General features: G+C 39.3%; 1 long non-coding RNA gene across 1 annotated transcript; it reads right to left on the bottom strand.

Annotated features, from left to right (window-relative positions):
- Window positions 1-6,945: 6,945 nt before the first annotated feature.
- LOC307005791 lies at window positions 6,946-14,692 on the bottom strand. The gene is made up of 3 exons (XR_013799330.1): window positions 14,144-14,692; window positions 13,493-13,601; window positions 6,946-7,107 (listed from the first exon to the last, which is right to left on the bottom strand). It is a non-coding gene; the product is annotated as an uncharacterized lncRNA (long non-coding RNA).
- Window positions 14,693-14,729: the final 37 nt, after the last annotated feature.

Here is a 14,729-nt window from a genome sequence, read left to right as displayed (position 1 = left end):
CTTACTTGCTGAATAAAAGTAATAATTAAATCATTATTAAAAATCATACGGACCCCAAACTTTATATATATATATATAATAGATGTGATAATGTTGCTGTTCATGACTATGAGTACACGTGTTGGAAGTTACATACTTTACTCCGTCCTTCTCTCTGTTTTTCAACTGTAAAACCTGTAATGGCTCTAGCAGTTGTGTCTGCACAGGATGGCTGTGAAAACACCTTAATTGTTACAATAACAAGAAACCTGAGGACAGTGAGGAAATCCACCATGTTGAAAACCAAGCTCAGTTCAGCTGCTCGTATCGGCGTTGCCAACCGCTCGAGGTCTGTTTGAAGACTATTCATGCTATTTTGTATTACAGCTTCACCACGAATGATATATATAAAAAAAACTGACATGTTGCGTCGGAACAAGCAGAGCTGGAGGAAGTTGTATGTCTGGACTGCTAATTGCTTCAGAGGGCTGTCAGTGAGGTCTGTATGATTGTTATTGGTGCTCTGGGCGCAAAGGCTGTGTACTGCTCCTGTGGGCCAGGCATTCCATCCTCTTGCTTTGTTTTTGCCGAGCCAATTAGTGAGCGTGATAACATCTGGTGTAAGAGGACAATGCGACTCCGTTCACATCCCCTAAGTGAGTGTCTCTCCCTGAAGCGCCGAGGGCTTGAGCAGGCATGCTGGGAAACTGGAAAAGGAATAGCATATGGCCCCAGCTACTCTGATACAGCTGAACGACTTTCTCTTTTGCTCACACACTCTCGCTTGCTCTCCAATTCTCTCGCTCGCACCTCCTCTACCTCCTTCTATCTCTGAACGCGCGCACACACTTCACAGAAACGCACACAGCCTGACTAAACAGGATTACTGGGAGATTTGAGAGGGGCATGGAGAGATGATGGAGGATAGCAAAGATCAGATTGAAATGCTATTTAGTCTTACGAATGCGGGAGGACATGGAGTTTTTAACGGAACCAAATGCTCGGTGCGGTATTTAACGGAGCTCTTAGTGAGGATGGAGAAAAAAACAGGCTGAGAAACATGCTTCTGTCACATTGCTGAGTGAAAAGGAGGAATTGCTATCAGAAATGCAATATATAGCCTACTATAGTAAGTGTGACCAGAGTGCAAAGTATACGTCATTGATTAACAATTTAGGATGGATCATGTTCATAATGTAACTGAACTGTGGTGTCAAACCACAGAGACACTGTAGAGACATTGTAACAATGTTTCCTAACCATATGCAACACAGCAACATGCGATAAATTTTTTTTTTTTATGTTTTTGTCCTAACCAACCGTGGCGGTGACACGTGCTGAGAAACAGGGGATCTTGTTTCAGAAGAAATGGCGTTCCATTTATGAGACGTCACAGCTGGAACAACAACATAAAAACTATGGCAATTATAACTTCAGCTACTAATAATGTGCTTTATTTCTTGTTAAACGTGTCTGATATGAGTTTGAATATAATTTTGCGTGACCTTTATAGACATACTGAAAGTGATAATTTACCTCAGATCATGAAAATAAATTAGACACCAGGGATGGTCATTTGAGCATCAGTAACTCAGTGGTTGTTTTTGCTAGATCTCTCAAACTTTGAAACACGGTAGCTCACTTTATGTGAGTTGTTTTCATAACTCATAACTGTTTTCATAAAGACAGTCACTTGTCTCCACCTACTGGTGTATCAATGTAACCTGCAGAAAATCACTGTAAAATGTCCACTGTCTGTCAGGAACACGCAAACACTGGACATGTTGTAGGACCTATGATTTCGGCTATATATGACTTAGGCTATCTGTAAATACATTTTGGAAACTTCACACTTATCCGCTATTATATGAAACTAGTGGCCAGTGTGTGTCATTAACTGTCATTTAATAGTAAATTCGTATCATTAGAATGAAAAAGAAATGCATGATAGTGTAGGCCTATATGTATAGCATTGACTCTGCATACTTTAATTTGCATTCAGCGGCTGTACTGAAATAAAACGAGCGAGTATGAATTTGAAATTTGAGTGACTCTGCTTGGTTATTTGTGTAATTATTGCAGAGAGAGGCTTTGCCCTGATTAGACCTCAGGCTCTCATCCCTACAAAGTCGCTGTCTGTCTTTTCTCTGTTATCAATTTGTCGGAGCAGAGTGGCGTTAAACATGCGCAGCTATCTGGGTAATTTGATCAGATCGGTAATTTAGGAATCAATCACAAATTGGATGAAAAAGGTAAACCGCTAGCCATGTGACGTGTGTGCTGTCGATGTGCTGATTCAGTCACTCACGGGTGAGTGAACAAATCGTTCTTTAAACGACACCGCACTAGCTCCAAACTGTTAAAGAGTATCCGATGGGATTCTTCTGGATCTATGCACTGCATCTACACCACTAATCAAAAGTTTGGCCTCACTTGACTGAATATATGATTCTTAAAATGTTAAAGGCTTATGCTTAAGTGTTTTAAATACATTTAATTTACACTATAGTCAGTTGCAAGTTGCAGATTTCATTACCAGAAAGTTGTGTAACAAGAGTCATCGATATTTTTGATCCTGAGTCTGATTTCTTAGAAAAGAAAGACTGTAAATTTAAAAATGTATATGAGGAACATTAGCATATAGATGGCTTCAGAGCCAATGGGCATGGACTAAAATCCACAAAACTTAAAATGCCCAGCTGTAATCTAAAAAAAAAAAAAAAAAGCTAAAATCTAAGATAGTTATGAATTATTTTACATTTTTGGGTCATTACATACTTCCCATTCTTACATTTGTGTTATATTATCATTTTGATGACTCCAATATTATTCCAAAATATGCAAAATAGTAAGATAAATATAGAATAAAGATTGAGTATGTGTGTCCAAATATTTGACTGGTGTAAGTTCTGAAGCACAGAGGAAGAAAAATCATGCATTTTAGATTCATAATATAATCTCCCAGACGCTCATATTCTGATGTTTTGCCATGCATCTCCATACCTCACTAATGCCTCATGGGATTGTCAGCCATTTGTTATCTCCTAGATTTCCTACTGACTACTGGGCGTTCACAGGGAATGATCCAGCACTGCAACAAAACACTGAAATAGTGCAGCTTGTAACAAAGCTAATTAGGCTGCATAACATTAGCTAATTTGCAGGTAATGTAAAGAAAAGGCCATGATCTTCTTGAACTGTATATGTAAAAAATGCAGAATCTCTGCAAGGTGAATGAAGGTCACATCGTGTCCCTGCTGTTCACGAACCCACTGTGTGCGATCGCTTCTTTACCTCTGCTAAATGCTAAAAGAAAATTGTGCGCTTGATTTCGGCAGGCTGTTTGACCATATGGCCGCATTCATCATGTATCAGCGCTCATTAAAAGAGCCGTCATTAGGCACCGGTGCTCGGCTGGGTGCAGGTGCCCACACCTGACAACACCCCTGATTCTCTCACCTGAAATCTGCTGCATAACCAGTCTGCTGTTCAGTCAGCCAGCACTGTGCCTACTGCATAACCAACCATACAGACACACACATTCACCCTGAACTGAGATCAGTAGCTTCCCTGAGTGCTCGCGTAACATGCAGCTTCACACACATTCAGCGTGGAACCGCCAATGCAGTGAAACGTGAGATCATAATGGGGTGGTGTGATGTAATGGGCAACGATCTGAGGTGGTAACTGAAAGGTTGGAGGATCAAACCTTATGGGTTCGATGCAGGAATGATCACCATTGTGCCCTTGAGCAGGACACTTAACCGTAGGTTGTTCCTATAACATGTTTACTGTACTGTAAGATCATTTTGGACAACAGTAATGCTTTCTAACTAATGCTCTGATCACATGTGGCTAGTATTTCTAGAGCAATATAAAGCGGGTTGTTAGGTATTCTGGGTCGTTTCTAGGTAGTCGCTATAGATATTATCGGTCACTGTTAAGGTATTCTGGTTGGTAACTAGGGCATTGCTAGGTGGTTGCTAGGGTATTCTGGGTGGTTGCTTATTATTAGGTGTTCTGGTTGGTTGCTAGGGTATTTCTAGGTGGTTGTTCTGGTGTTGCTAGGTATTCTGGGTTATTGCTAAGGTATTGGGTGATTGTATTCTGGTTGGTAACTAGGGCATTGCTATGTGGTTGCTATTGTATTAAGGGTGGTTGCTTGGGTATTGCTAGGGGGTTGCTATGTATTCTGAGTCGTTGCTAGGGCATTGCTAGTTTGTTGCTAGTTATTCTGACTCATTGCTAAGACATTTCTAGGTGATCACTAGAGTGTTGCTCTGTGGTTGTTAAGTATTTAAATTGCATGTTATGTTGTTGCTAGGTATTCTGGTTGGTTGCTAGGGCATTGCATGCTTGGTAGGTATTCTAGTTGGTTGCTAGGGCAGTTATATGTGGTTGTTAGGTATTTTGACTGGTTGTTAGGACATTTCTAGGTTGTTGCTAGGTATTTGGGGTGGTTGCTAAGATATTGTAGGTCATTGGTATGGCCATGCGAGAGATTCTGGTCATTGCTAGGGCATTTCGCGGTTGTATCTAGGTATTCTGGTTGGTTGCCAGGTGGTTACTAGGTGTTCTGTGTGGTTGCTAAAGCTTTCTAGGTTTTCTGGTTGGTTGCTAGGGCATTGCTAGGTGTCTGCTAGGTGGATGTTTACTAGCCCAGGGCAATAAAGCCTAAGAACAGATGTTCCTGTCTAAAATTGTACACAGAGGATTTTCGCTCCAGTGTCTCATCAAAATGCATGGCTAACATACATTATACAGTATAGGAAATAGTAAGCCATGGATTGTGATTCACTACAGACAGGGGCTTTAGGCAAGTTGCTTCTTGAAACGTATTTTACCTGATGCGGTCCCAGAGAGAGATACAACATAGGGGCCAAACCTAAAGCTAATCTCAAGAATGTATCACATGTCAGAGCTCTGCTTGTTTAGTCTCGTACATCTCCAGCCCACACTGTTTAACTTGTGCGGTTCTCTGCATCTCACACACAGCACAAGAGCCTCAGACGGAGAGCGACTGCTAACATACGGCACGTTAAATGTCTTCAGCACCAGAGCCTTGTCCCAGATGGCTGCTGGAGTATTGTTTGATTTTCCTTGTCATCAGAATGTTAACACGCATCAGTCTCACCCGACTCTTGGAATCGAATGAAGCTTGAAAGTGGATTTTCCCATCCATACACCAAACCATTATAACAGACTGACAGTGTGTGGTGTTTACAGTTGTACATTCTCACCTGTTCCTTAAAACTTCTGGCTTTTTTCATGTTTTTGAAATCCTCTTAGGCTCACTAAGGCTGCATTTGTTTGACTAAGAAATACAGTAAAAACAGTAATATTGTAAAATATTATTACAATTTAAAGTAAAAGTTTTGTATTTTAATATATTTTAAAATGTAATTTATTTCTGTGATGGAAAAGCTGAATTTTCAGCATCATTACTCCAGTCTTCAGTGTCACATGATCCTTCAGAAATCATTCTAATATGCTGATTTGGTGCTCAAGAAACATTATTATCAATGTTGAAATTAATATTTTTGTGGAAACCACAATACTTTTTATTCGGGATTCTAATAATTTTTCATTATTAAATAACTTACTAACCTCAAACTTCTGAAAAGACCACTGGACCAAATAATTACCTGTTTGTTTGCTTAAAGGGATAGTTCACCCAAAATTTTTAATTCTGTCATTATTTACTCATCTCGTTCCAAACCCTAAGACATTTGTTCATCTCCAGAATACAAATGATAAACTTTTAAAATTAAACTTTAAATTTAACTTTCTGTCCATCCATTGACAGCCTATGCAACTACCACTCTCAAGCCCAGAGAAAGGTATAAAGACATTATAAAAGCACGTTTGCTCTTGCATCAACACAACATGCACGTGTCATGGTAGTCTTGTGAAGAAAGTGGTAAATTATGCTTTTTTAAGCAAACAAAGCACTCGCGTCGCTTCATAACATTGAGGTTAAACCACTGGCGTCATATGGATTACTTTTATAATGTCTTTACGACCTTTCTGGTGCTTGAAAGTGGTAGTTGCATAGACTGTCAACGAAGCAACATATTCATTTAATTAAAAAGATCTTCATTTGTGTTCCGAAGATGAACGAAAGTCTTACAGGTTTGGAACGACATGAGGGTGAGTAATAATGACAGAATTTTCATTTTTGGGTAAACTAACCCTTTAAGGTATATCTCTCTACCAAGCTTAGACCCTAAATGTGTGAAGACAATGCTTCATTACTCATCTTGAGTAAAGTCTCCATATGCATAAGCTGTGGTCATAAAGTACTAGCAATGAAACTAAAAACATGCAATGCATTATGCCAAAGACTAGAATAACACAACACATGTCATTCGTATTGTTTTGACAAAACACGTGCCACTTCTTATTGTTTTGTTTGACATAAACAACATTTATGAGACAATTGTTGTCAGATTTCAATGGTGATTTCAAATATGAAATTTAATCGTAAGCTTACGATGTTTTTGTTGATGTTTCCCCATTTAAAGAGATACGCCCCAGAGGCGTTTCAAAGATGGCCGCCGAGTGAAATGACTTGTCTTAAAGGGACTTTGATTATCATAACTACAGCGAGTCGCCATAACAACAAAGTGGTGCAAAATGCAAATGTTGTGATCGAAGAGAGTCCAGTTATCCCATAAATATTTCCATAAATTACCAGGAAAGCATCAGCACCATTAATTAAGTTCATTAATCAAGAACTCACTAATCAGCCGCGCGAAGTAATGAGGTAAATTAAGCAAAACATGCAGAGCGGCTGGGATTTTCTCCAAAGAAGCTTGAGAATCAGAGCTAAAAAACTGAACAGCTTATTATAAACATCTTCAGAATCTTCCCCATCCCGAGCCTCTCAGACTACAATGACGTGGTGTGTTATTTTACGGCATGAGCTAATTGTCTCAGGGACTTGTCTTGGCAGTACCTTCAGGTTTGTGATTGAGTTGCTATTGAGGGAAACGGTAGCTGTTGTCTGCCAGGAGGAGAAGGTAGATTTTGGGCTGGAGCCTGAGGCCAAGGCTGGTCTGTGTCTGCCCGTGGTGTGTTGTTTTCTGGCAGCATCCGTACAACAGAACTCCAGACATGTGTTGTTATCTGTCGAGGAGAAATATTTAATGAAGAGCTGAAAAATAATGAGTTCTGATCAAATCTCAGCTGCAGCCCATCTGAGCATCATCTAATAAGTATCTGCAGAAAATAAAAATAAGCATTACGGGCTGTTTTTGCAAATGTAGATCTAAAGTCCATGTGTGCAAAGTTCATCATAAGGAGACAGACTCATGCAGGATAATAAAATCAATAAGAATAATAATTAATACAGAATGGATAGATATATTACACATATGTAATGAAAGACTTTAAAGACCCAGATAGAAGTTGTATAGTTGCTGTTAAAAAAGGGGGGAGACTACAAAACATTTAGAAAATTAAAGAATTTTGTTATATTAATGTTACTGTATTATTCTAGAAAAAATATTTTTCAAACATTTCCTGTTAAATGAAAAAAATATACGTTTACAACAACAACTAAAAAGCTCTATTACCATTCCAATAAAGAACAGACAGAAAACTTAAGTTGCCTGAAACTGCATACATGACAACCCGCTGTTACCATTACTGTGATGTTAACAATAGTTGCCTATAAATAGACTGCTGGCATTGTATGAATTTTGGAAATGATGGGTGTCTGCTGAAGGTAATACAGATCTTTCAGTTTGTGTTTGTAACATCCACCACATCTCCTCACAAAGCTGTCATGATTTAACCCAGATGAGTGCAAATGATTGTAGAACCTGAAAGGCTTAAATTCTCAAGCACGCGTTTACACACAGACACAGACTTTGACAGGTACGCAGAGGGAGCATTCTCAAAAAGTTCATTGCCACACAATATCTTTGAGAAATGAAACCCAGACAAAACTCTTTCCTTTATAATACATCACTTTATGCTGAATGACACCCCACATTCTTTTAAAATGGAACCCAAGAATGCATGGAGCAGTTTAAATGAAACCTGGCAATAACTCATCACCTCTGAAATGCATGGATGATTTATATCATACATTTGAAGGGATTTGGGGCTCTTTGGGGATTTTAAAATGCTTGGTAAGTCATCGACAAAACAATTAACGAGCAGCCAGAAACACACACACACACGCACACGCACGCACGCACACACACACACACACACACACACACCACCTAAATGGGGACATTCCATAGACGTAATTATTTTTATACTGTACAAACAGTATATTCTGTCAAACTGATGTCCAATTTTTTTTCCTTTTTAAAGGGAATTTTGTCAGGTTTTGGTCACAACTGAGTACAAATTTACACACACACACACACACACACACACACACACACACACACACACACACACACACACACACACACACACACACACACACACACACACACACACACACACACACACACACACACAGTGTTTAACGGCATTACGGGAGACTCGTTTTTTGCTTGTGAGTGCTGTGGTCTGTAATTAAGACTTCAAAGACAAATGTGGGCAAGACATAGACCACATGGTGGCAAATCAGACAAGAATTGTAGTGAAGCATTTTTTAAAAGGGAGTGATCCGTCAAGTGGCAGTATGATCGGAGAGAAAGTAGAGAGATAAATGGAAGGGGACTCCCAAGACCAAAGCTGTGATTGGGACAAATTAGTTTGGATTCTGAGGACCAGCTGCAGGGGTCTCTCTCTCTCTCTCTCTCTCTCTCTCTCTCTCTCTCTCTCTCTCTCTCTCTCTCTCTCTCTCTCTCTCTCTCTCTCTCTCTCTCTCTCTCTCTCTCTCTCTCTCTCTCTCTCTCTCTCTCTCTCTCTCTCTCTCTCTCTCTCTCTCTCTCTCTCTCTCTCTCTCTCTCTCTCTCTCTCACACATTTTTCACACAGAGACACATACGGAACAAAATTGCTGAGAGCTGCTGCTGAAAAGGCAAGTGGAGCAGGAAGCCGGTCTATGAGGCGCGAGATTGTGGCAGAGATTGTGTATTATTCAGGTTTTGATTGTGACATCTGCGGCGATGGTGACTTAATCTTTGCTGCTCTTCGCTTCAGAATCGCTGGCTGCTCAACGCCTTTTCAAAGTTGCGTTAGATCCCATCTGAAGAGAATGGAAAAATGTGGCAGCTGCTAAACCCCCCCCCCCCCCCCCCCCCCCACCTTTCTTTTCCCATAGAGAGTCTGTAGCATGATGGAGCGAAGCAGAGGTAAGAAGGAGAGATGGAGAGTCAATCTAATTAACTTACTCCTGATCGCTCATTGGGTTACACTTAGGGGAGACGCCTGCTTCACATTTGCAAAGCATGTTTTGTCTTCCACCCCCTTGCACTTTTTCATCCTCGTGCTTCCCTATGGCCTGACTTTTCACTGTCGTGAACCTCCCTCTTTTACGCTTTTCTCCATGGCCTTCCGATTCTTAAATGCATAAGTGTGAGAAAATGAACCTTAATGAGAATTTCATTTTGTGCTCCTTGACGATTGTGCATTAATTAAGGGGCATTTTCTGAAACATCAACGTCCACCTTTGGGAAATTCAAACTTATTCATTCAGCTGCGGCATTACATTATTTTCTGTTCCGTGCCTCTTATGAAAAAGGATGTGCAGGGGCCAACAAGTTAGAGCTCCGCCATCCTCAATGAAATTAATTACTGCTGCTCATGGGCATGGAATCCAATTTACATTTTCACATAACTTATGTCATTAAGTTTTCTTCCCAGCTTGCAGTCATGTCATTGCACATATATCTATTATGAAAGAGCTGTTGTGCAAATTAATGTAGAAAATGAGGAAACCTGGAGGACACAATGGTTTTCCCTATAGGACACTGTGCGGGAGGTGCTCAAAGTACTATTTAAAACGTTATCTGTAAGAGAAAATGTAAAGGAAGATGTTCATTTTTGATACCAAATAAATAAATATGTGGACATTTGGAATTATTTTAGAATCCCACCTACACTGTAAAAAAAAAAAAAGATTGATGCCTTAAATTAACATACAATCAACTTTGTATGTTAAACTTTATCTAGGAAATAAAAAATATTCCATTAAAACAAGAACATAAAAAAATCTTCTATTGCAACAAGACAAACACTGAAACAATTAACAGTAATATTAATATGGAAGTCTTCAAAATAGCAGCAGTTGCGTTTGTATGTAACAAGAGAGTGCGAGTCTGCAATATTCTGACCACATGACAATGGCGCCGGGCTGTATTCGAAATTGCCCCCTTTGCCCACATTCACTCAACATACACTCCGTTGTACACTCAACGGCTAGGAGAACGAAAATATTGTAAGTTAATACTGCAGCGCTCTATATTCTAGCTACTATTCGTTGAGTGTACATCGGTTGTACAGTCATTATTGAGGGGCCTTATGGGATTGAATGAGTGCACTTGATAATGTCTAATACAAATGGCTGTTCCCTCAAATAGTGCACTGTATAAGGGCGATTTCTAACACAGCCCCAATCTCAGTTTCCAGATTGCAATATACACAGTGTTGCTATGCACGTCACCAAAGTTGAGGGAATAGCCTGACTACTAAATGCCAAAATCCAAAATTGAGTATTCCAGAGAGCCATATATATATATATATATAATGTGTGTGTGTGTGTGTTGCATGTGTGATGCATTAATGTTTTATATATTTGTCAATTTCTCTAAAAAGTTGAGAGAAACTCAATGGGACGTTGGTTGTTTTTTTAAATATATAAAAACAAAAATGTCATGGCTAAGTGGTCACTATCTTTTTTCAAATCTAATTGCGCCAGGCTAAGTTTCTGTGTACCAGTCATTTTTCAACAGTTTTAAAAGGGCAGATCTCAGGAAATCCTTGGCCACCTACTTTGATAATTGCCTGTTACACAATATATCCACTTTATTGGTAATCGCTTTGGTCCAAAATAGTCAGAGCAGAGCAGAGTTTGTCTCTTTGTGAGCATTACTTTGCCCTTCCTCCGATAAAGGACTTTACTTTTTAAGCACTCCATCTCAAGGACTTCATGAAGAAGATAATCTACAGTTGTTTGTGTTTATTGTCACTCCAAAAGTGGGCGAAAGCTCCGTTGAAAAAGCCTCAGGCGTTCTTTCAAAACACGCTAAACAATAAATAAACTCTCTTTATGTCTTTGACAGTGCTATTGTGTCGTATGCCAAAGCTGTGTAAAACTGAAAGATGTCAGAAGTGGAAAACAAGACAAAAAAAAGGAATGAAAATGTTCCCAGTTGATTGTCAGCTCTGGTCTAGAAGAGAGAGGTGTCTTAGCCGTCTAATTGAGAAAAATTGCAGAGCGGCAGCCTTTTCAAAATCACTTAGACATTGGATATAATGGTATAGTTCATTCTTTCACAAGTTTCTCCGGTTCTGCGCACATAAATACAATGGTGCGTGCCAGGCTGTACTTTGAAACCCTGATTGCAATTAACGTCGAGAAGTTGCTGGGGGAGGAGAAGAATCAAGTCCCTTTTTTATCTCCTTTTGCTAAGAGGCTGTGGGCGGGTTGATGGGGTTGCCTTAACACGTGGGATGTTTCTCAAGGGTTCTGCATTTAAAACAGCGCACAAGATTTTAAAACATGAATACAATTCCTGTGATGGAAAATCTGAATTTTCAGCAGTTATCAGTGTCACATGATCCTTCATAAATCAATTCTAATATGCTGATTTGGTGCTCAAGAAAATTTCAATTTCTGCTGCATGCATGATATTTTCGATGACCAGAAAGTAAATTAGCAAAAAGATGCATTACAACAATGAGGCGGACATTTTGGAAATGACAGAGTCCTTCTACTTTCTGAAGAGTTTGGATGATTCACCAGCAGGGGCTTAAGACATATAAGAGATCATAAACAAAAGGAATTATGGAAGTATTGATCATGTTAATGATGTAGAGGCCTCAGAAAGTCATGTATCAAATATGATGCATACAGCTTTATAGATTTAAAGGGGCCAAGAAACAACAATTATATTTTGATAAACTATATATACTGTATATCTCAGGGACGATAACTATTATATACCAAAATGGTTCTAAATATAAAAGAATAGTCCACACCACAACTAAAATGAGAACGGCACAGGGAAACGATTATCATGGGAATCACTTTCGCAATGTTTTTTTTTTCAGCTGATGAACGATAAAAATTTTGAGAGCCATGCAAAATCCATCCTTCAAAGACTTCAAGCATTTAAAGCGGCAGATGACAAATGGTGTGAGCGCTAATATAGTTAACATTATACTTAACTTTATAGTTAACGGTCTTTGTGCGAACAGGACTTAACTTTAGTCAACATGAAACCAAAATGCTTCCTTTTTTCTTTTACAGAATGTTGCAGTGTTTATTATAAAGGATTTATCCATGCACATCCTTATTTGTTTAAAATTCATGTGTAATCTTTAATCAAAAACGCTAATCTCCCCTCCCACTTAAAACGTCTGTTCTCTTCAGGACACGTGTCTCGGCGGCGGGTGGATGCATTTTTCTCTTGCATTTAGATGAAAAAGGGCAAGTATAAGAAGACATTTATTCCAACTGCCATTAGTATTTTAAATAGTATTTTAAGATGAATATAGGTTCTCATAAGAGTTGTGTGGGTAATGTAATATTTTGTTTATTCTAAAGTGTTGCTTGTGTTTATTCGTATTATTTGTTGAGTCTTTGTCTAAAGACACTTTTCTACTCCTGTGGGGGGATAGACAATAAGGCTTTTTTGTTAAACTTTGTAATTTTGATTCTATTGCTGTATGTGAATAGAAATCCGGTCTGGACTTGATCTGTCAAACAATCTGGACTATTAGATGTGGATATATTTCACTCTTCTCAGAAAAATGCACCTGTGGTTTTCAGCATTTGGCAGGAGTAGAGCCAGATGCTGTGCATGTGAATTTATGATGTAGGGCGAGTCACATGGCCCACTTAGAAAAGCTCCATCTGTGTCTTTAAAAGCGTGAGAAAGCCATGCCAGTTTTGTTATTCTGTCACCGCAAAAAGTTCAGGCTTTGTATCGGACTCTGCAGTTCACAAGTTCAGCAGTTATATTTAGGGACTGATTTCAGCGCTGCTCTATCTGCTTATGGCTCTTAAACCCAGAGTTTTGTTCCTTTTAGCGTCGCCATATTTCCATGAAGAACTTTTGATTGGTCACAGGCTTACACACATTGGCGGTAAAACAAGCTCTACACGTTTCACTTGTTAATAAGAGACAGCGTATGAAGTGGAAAATGTGAACACTGTCTGACTGTGTCGTGTCCAGCCCTGACTCTTTGGCTGTCGCACAATTTCTGCAGAGAAAATGATCTTCAATGGATTCAGAAATCAAATGTACTGATCCCATGAAATCAAAATTGAATTTTTTTGGCTTTTAGTATGAATATGTTAGACTTACTGTTATCTATAAGCTAGTGTGCTCCAAAACATTAACATTTCCATTTAGAAGATATAAGCATTCAAAACTTACAGTCTCTCACGTCCGCCAACATGGATCAATGATTTTGATCCATCAGATTTTTTCTCATCAGATTTTCTGTCCAATCAGATGCTCTCTAGAATCGAAAGCGTCTTGTCCCCTACATTACAAATAGATGTTGAAGCTGCGGTTAAATCAGTCACATGTTCACACATTTAATGATTTCTACATGGTGAATGGCACATAGTGCACTATATAGGGAATAGGCAAGTCTAATATTCAGATTCAGACAGTCTAATATATATTTTCCATTGGGACGAATAAAAGTCTGGTTTCATCTTAGTGTCACACGAACCGCTGCAGCGCACACACAGTCTAATAGCACAGTACGGATCATGTGCGAGTCGGCACAGACCAGAAAAAGTTGAATTCTGTACAGAATGCTATATATTTTAAAGCGATATAGTAGATTAGAAGAAACTGTTAGAGATTAGGAGGAAACTGCGGCTTTATCGAGCTCGACGGCTCTGGCCGAGCTGTGATATAAATGAAACGCTATTGGCTATTTAAAAAAGGGGAGGAGCTGTTTGACATCTCTCGCCCTGAATCAGGGTAAGACAAAAACACTGTTTGGAAGTTTGATTATGTATTGACTCATTATTTAAATCTTGTTCATTTTTAACAAAAAAAGTAACATTGTACCTTTAAGTAAATGTTCTGCATGAAAATGAGGCTTGGATATATTGGCCTCCTCCTCTCACATCCTTAATCACTTGTGATCCCGCGCGTGTTCGTCTCTGATGTTACTTCTGATCCAGCTGGCTGATAGAAAGGCGCGAGTCAAACGTCTTCAGTATTCCTTTGCGCTCCCATCTCTCCTCCCTCTCCTTTGGGTTCATGTCATGGTGATGGATTTAACCCAAATAAACTCATTTATCTTTCAATTAGTGCCAGGCCCATAATATGCTGTGGATTATGAAGTAATCCAGGCACTGAGCTCTGTGAGGAGGAGTGGGACCGCACCTATTTAAACACTGTCGTGGAAATCGCTCGCTGCCGTCAACACAGCCAAGCACGTACGTCATCATTGGTGCTTTCATGGACCGTTTCCTCCGGCTGATTTGAATTTTGACTATTATCATTATTCTGATTTATTTGTTTGGCTGTGGATGAGTAATGCAGTCAGGAGGTGGCAGGGTGTGCGTTTCAACTCCAAATGTAGAAGGTGCATGGGCCCCTGTGCCTGGCTATCAATCGTCGTCATCTGTGGGGGAAAAAAAAGGAGAAA

This window comes from Phoxinus phoxinus (assembly GCF_949152265.1).
Source record: "Phoxinus phoxinus genome assembly, chromosome: 10".
Classification (NCBI taxonomy): domain Eukaryota; kingdom Metazoa; phylum Chordata; class Actinopteri; order Cypriniformes; family Leuciscidae; genus Phoxinus; species Phoxinus phoxinus.
Note: the sequence above shows the minus strand (reverse complement) of the source record. Positions and strands in the feature narration are given on the sequence as shown.